The sequence below is a fragment of the Halyomorpha halys genome, unplaced genomic scaffold (assembly GCF_000696795.3).
Source record: "Halyomorpha halys isolate HHAL.00 unplaced genomic scaffold, Hhal_1.1 Scaffold719.1, whole genome shotgun sequence".
Taxonomy (NCBI): domain Eukaryota; kingdom Metazoa; phylum Arthropoda; class Insecta; order Hemiptera; family Pentatomidae; genus Halyomorpha; species Halyomorpha halys.
This window is the reverse complement of record NW_027114303.1, coordinates 118,396-124,519: the sequence shown is the minus strand read 5'-3', so window position 1 is coordinate 124,519 and position 6,124 is coordinate 118,396.

Here is a 6,124-nt window from a genome sequence, read left to right as displayed (position 1 = left end):
TATCAAATAATAAAACTTATAAAATTGTAACTTTAATGTTTTCTTTTTTAAACTTAGCCGAGTTTAATTTCCGAAAAGAAAACACTTCAACAATATTTCATGATGTCCCCCATCTTCAACAATTTTCCTCTCGTCCTGAACAACTAAATAGATTTATTTTCGTTTCAGAACGATGATAAACTAAAATCGATGCAAGAAAGAATAAACTGAGACGGTGAAAGAGGAAGCTAAAGAACGCTATCTTATTAAAGTGAGACGGGAGAATTCAAGGATTTGACTTTTAGCATGAGATTCAAGTTTGTTAAAAATTTTAATTTATTTAAACATGAAACTGATATTTTGTGTACGACGAAAATTCGTAGTCATTTTATAAAAAAATTGAATATTTTAAAAATTAAAATTGCATTAAGGTTAAAAAATAAATACAGAATCGTTTTCAAACCATATATTTTTTCTCTTTTAGGATGTTTTGGGGATATTCTGTCCCTATTTTTGAGCCTTTAAAATTTCCTTTTTTTTTTTTTTTTTTTTCAAACAGCACATTTAATTTGTCAAAATCAAAATAATCTGCATAAAAAATAAAATTTAAGTTTGGAACAAAAAAAAAAAAAATAAATGTGGTTTAGTCAATAACTAGAGTAGAAAGTTTCCTCTTCTTTAGTTATTTATTCATTATTCACTTATTCATTATTTTTGTTGTAAATTTATATTTTATTACTCATAGAGATAATTTTGATTATGAAACTAAATTTAATGTTTAAAAAAAACAAAAACAAAAAAAACAGTAAATTAAAAAGCTGAATAAGAGTACAAAACATACCCGAAACGTTCTACAGAAGATAATATAAATTTAAAAACCATTGTTTTTTATTTCTGATTTTAATGCCATTATAGTTCTAAAAATGTATGAAAAGTGCAGGTCAAATAATGAAATAAAGTAATAAAAAACTTGAATAAGTACCAAATTCATTAAATGTTGAAATAAAAATTTCAGGTACTTTTCTCAGTTTACTTATTAAATTTTTTTATTATTTTATTCCTATAATAGCATCACCCCTTTTAAAATAATTTAAAAAACTGAAAAGCTGGAGTTTTCACGAACCTACTTCAAACTGCTAACATTGTAGCAAAATATTATTCAAAGGTTATTACACTGAAATATGCTTATAAAAGTAAACAAATATGTGATTAAAAAAAAATCTACAAACACAAACATATATAGATATATTTAAAAACATTAAATCTATACCTCTACAACCCGTGAAGAGTTAAGGAGGCAGAACATTGTAAGGAAGTACTGCCGATAGACCAACTGTTGTGCAAGGAGGTGATTTTATCGGAATAACGCTCAACGACTAGATTTTTACCCAACGTAGGGTACACAGGAGGGCTCCCGAACTAACAGTATTGGGAGCAACAATGAGACAGAAAATAATTATCTGCCACAATCGGATTCAAATCCGTGTCCTTGGAGTTAGTAGCACAGTGCCTAACCTCAGAGCCCCCCCCTACCTACACACATATAGAGAAAGAAGGCAAATTTTAGTGAATTATCTAGAGATCCCAGGTAAGTTGGGAATTCGGGTTAAAACTATTAGGTAATTTTAGATTTCTTCCCTCCAGCATCCATAATTTGTAACAGCCCCTTTTCAAAACTGTAGTCAAATCGGTGAGATGTAGAATTTGGAATGGAAAAACTGTCCATGTGCCCATCAATTTTTATATTTTGATTAGTGTCGTAACAAACCAAATGATTGACAAAATTTTTTTTGCCAAGTACTTAAAAAATATTGTAATTAAATAATAAAATCAAACAATAAAAATCTAGTCAGGCATAGTATAAGCATAGTTAGAGTAGTATAAAGGGAGTCATTAGTCGTTTTTGATAAACATATAAAGTAGGTAAAAAGTAGTTTGATTAAGAACCGGTGCAACAACTTTAGAATAGTTGTAATATTTAAAGATAAGGTTTATCTATGATAGATAAAGTAACGCTATTTCTAAAGCATTATAACCGCTTGACGCTAACCCTAACAAATTGCTTCCCATAAGTTCCCTCACTACGTTAGGTTATAACTTGTTCCGGAGTAAGTTGTACTTCCGACCTCAATTTAAAACTTCGACTTACTTTTTGTAACCCGTTAAGTTTTTTTCTTTAATAGAGTTCTATCTCCAGCAAGAGATCTGTATGACTAACTAATGGGTTTCCGTTGGAACTGTAAAAACTTGGGAAAAAAAAAGTTAATGAGATTTCTTTCAGAAATTTACGTTTTCGATTTTATTTTTAATTTACTTTATTTTTAAGCGATGGGTATTTAGTTTTAAAAAACAGAAATGGTTAAAGCTATAACCATCTATCACGAATATTTTTAAATTAACATTTCAAAATTTATGATTTTTTTTTTTTACCTTTGTTCTACTCTCAATATATATATGTGTTACACAGATTTAGACTGATCGAGGTAGTGTAGGTTGAATAGTCAAATTAAAAAAAGTAATCTTTCACTAGTGAAGGTCAACAATTATCAGTGAGAGTTAACCTCACCTACGATTTTTAGCCTAATAACTTTAATGAGGATAAAAGGAGCCATTTTGCGGCATTGTCATGGTCACCTAATCATAAAAATCAGTAAAAGTACTTAGTGGAGGTTAACCTTCGCTAGTGAAAGGTGATCGGACATGAAAATGATCAACACTCACTAGTAATTTGAGTGAGGTTTGACAATATACAACCACGGTTAACATTACTTAATTTTTAACTTTCACTATAACATATAAAAAAAGGGGAAAAAATTTGTTGGTAAAGATTAAAGATTGAACTGTGATATAATAATAATAATTTTTATTTACTCTGGGACCAGTCCCTTTAGAATAATATTACAGGTATAGACAACAGGCATTAGTACCTTGGAGTATGAGAGAATATCTTAAAATGTAACTAAAATAATAAATTGGAAAAGAAAAAAAATAAACTAAAACAGTTAACAAAATATACGAAATAAGAAAGACAAGAAAATAGATTAAAAAAAAACCATATATAATCTCATAAATCATAACTAACTTCTAATAATACAAATGAATCAGAATTAAACATACATGAATTAAAAATACTTAACAAAAGGAACAATTATTGTTTATATACATATTTATGAGTATAAAGGAAAATAGTTAACAACAAAGGAAGAAAAATACATAAAATATAATAATAAAGAAATAAGAAGGCAAAAATAAATCCTCTAACAAATCATAAATCTTAAGTTATATTCTAATAACAATAAAAAAAAGAAAAAAAAAATGATTGAGCATACATAAATATATGCAGATTCTATATAGCTATTAAAACATCCAATAATATTCATGTTATTATTAGTGACATATATAGTGATACTATTTTCATTATTAGTTATAAATGAAAAATTATTTTTGATGTAATTTTATATTTTTTTATTAATATTCGGCACTATATTTCTTAGTTGATCTGTAAGCATCATATTCCCTATTATGAGTTTTCCGCCTGATGTTGACAGTTGCTAGAATTTACGACCGACCCTTTTCAAGTATACTCAGAGACAGGCATCCGGTGTGTCCGTTCCCTTTGAATACCCTATTCGGGAACGATATTGATCTGCAATTTGTGTCAAGTAAATTCATGTCTTTGGGTTGAAATTATTTCGAAATAATCAAGAAATAAATTATTCACGAGTGGTTTATTACTGCATAGTAAGTAGTTCTTTGAATAGTAGAACTTGATGAATTATTAGTAGAACTTATAATAATTCTAGACCTCATTAAATGCTGAATTTTAAAATATTTGTAGTTGTACACGGGTCCTTAGCGTTAAGCTAAATTTCAAAATTATCTCCAGCTAAGACAAATTATTCAAAAGGCAAATAAAGTCCTATTTCCAGGACTTTGAAATAAGTGAATTACTCTCTTCTTCCTCACTAATTCCATCTTCTTCTCTTTTATCCTGAATTTAAAAGACTTCAAGGATGATCAGAGTTAATTTTAGAGAATAATAGATCAACATTTGGCTAATGAAGGAAGTAAGCGGGTAGCTGAAGATTAATGCAAGCTGCCAGCTACAAGTTATTGTGGGTTAGACAACGGTATAAAGAATGTAAGAGAACTATGATTGTAAGAAATAGTAGAGGAGATATAGGTTGTAGCTAATTTCAACAAAGAAGGAGTATGCATTTTTGAGGTTCGTTGTTGGTATATATTTTAAATTAAAAAGGTTAGAAAAATCAAGGCATGTAATATGCGTTTTAGAGTCACCATCTTGTTTTGTTTTTTTCAATATTGATAATACAACTTGTCGAATTTAAATTTACAGAAAATTTCACACTGAAAAAGATTATGCTATTAGTCTAAAAAATAAGAATAAATAACAAAATGGGGGCCCAAAATTTTAAATTTTCGCTCATTTTTCACTGTGTTCAGTGTCAAAAAGGCTGTATACTGTAAGACTAAAATTAATAAAAAAATTTTAAAGGTAATATAAACGTTCCCAGAATATGATCTCATCGATAGTTTTTTTTTTTTTAACAGAAAATTAATATATTTTTGAATCACATATATTAACATGATTTATACAGGAATTAATTGCTTTTTCCAGATGAAACCTTATTTCAATTTTTCCAGACAACGTACAATTTTGTATTTTCGGAGATTTTTCAATTATTTTCCAAAAATTTTAAAAATTTGAGCTACCTACTATTTAAAAAATCTTTAATATTTTTTAATAAATAATGATACAAACGGCTCACCAGGAATCCTCACTCAAGACTGAAAAGACAGAAAACTGCAGGTTGATTTCGACTATTACACCACTTACTAGACAAACGGTCTAAACTTCTAATTCATTACAATAGACTGATCTACATGACTGTAATAAGGCCTATCTGGACATACGGAGTTGAGCTTTGGGGTTCCACTAAACTTTCGAATGCCTCTCGTATCCAATCCTTACAATCCAAAATCCTTCTCCTTGTCACAAATAAAATCATACATAAAGACCTTAATGTTTCTTACGTAACAGATCTAGCCCGAATCAGATATCAATCCTTCCATTATAAACTCCCTAACCACCCAAACCCACTAGTTTCTAACCTTGCTTCCTCTTCCATTCCTGACAATCCTCCGAAGCGCCTGAAAAGAAGATGTCAACGAGACCTGCTGATGTAAAAATATTAAAGTGCTAATTTTCTTAAATAATTAATAATTAATGATGTCTGAAGAGCAGACTAATGAATTTTTATAAAAAAATTTACTATGTGGAATCATTAATCCATTGTGTAAATAACTAAATATATTAATTTATATCAAAGTTTCAATTATGTTTAATTAATTTATTTACATACCTAAATCTAGCAATTGCGATGCATTGCCGGGTCTTCTAGTATTCAACATTAAATATAAATTTTGAAGAAAGGGTTTGGGAAACGAGGTTAAGTCCAGGAGAGCTGGAAGGCAATTTCTCTCATTAGGGAGGATTAGGGACAAAAGGTCTTTGTGTGCTAAGGTCGATGTCAATTATCACTGTCTTTGGATTAAGATTTATCTGAAGGTACGGTAATGCCTGTTGAGATTCCTAAAATTCTAAAAGCTTTCTTATGTGCAAGAAAACAATTATTATTGTAATTTATTTTTAGCTGTTATAAAATACCAATTTGCTAAGAAGCTATTCCAATGTGGGTGGGATTAATACCAGTATCTCATAAATAAAGACATACAGAACTGGATTACATTCAGAAGAATGGAAGCAACACTCAAATTATCAAAATTTTAATTATAGTTGTATTACTTACTGTTCCTAAAGTATGAGTTCATGTCCTGCAAAAAAAAATTTAATTCTCCACCAGCAGTTAGTATGAACAGACTAATAAAACGCTAAATTCTGAAAATGTATAGCTCAGTATTTGACCTTGTATTAACAAGGAAAGAGAAGCGCGATCTGGCTTATCTGTTTTTACTAAGAAAAAAAATCGAATAAAGTGAAAATAATGGAGTCTTAATTTAACATTTCAAAGTCAATAAGGGTGCTTAAGTATTTATATTAAGCGACTAAGCAACCATCGCTGTCGCCAGGTCGTTATTATCCTCTTAGGGCACTGTCTTTGAA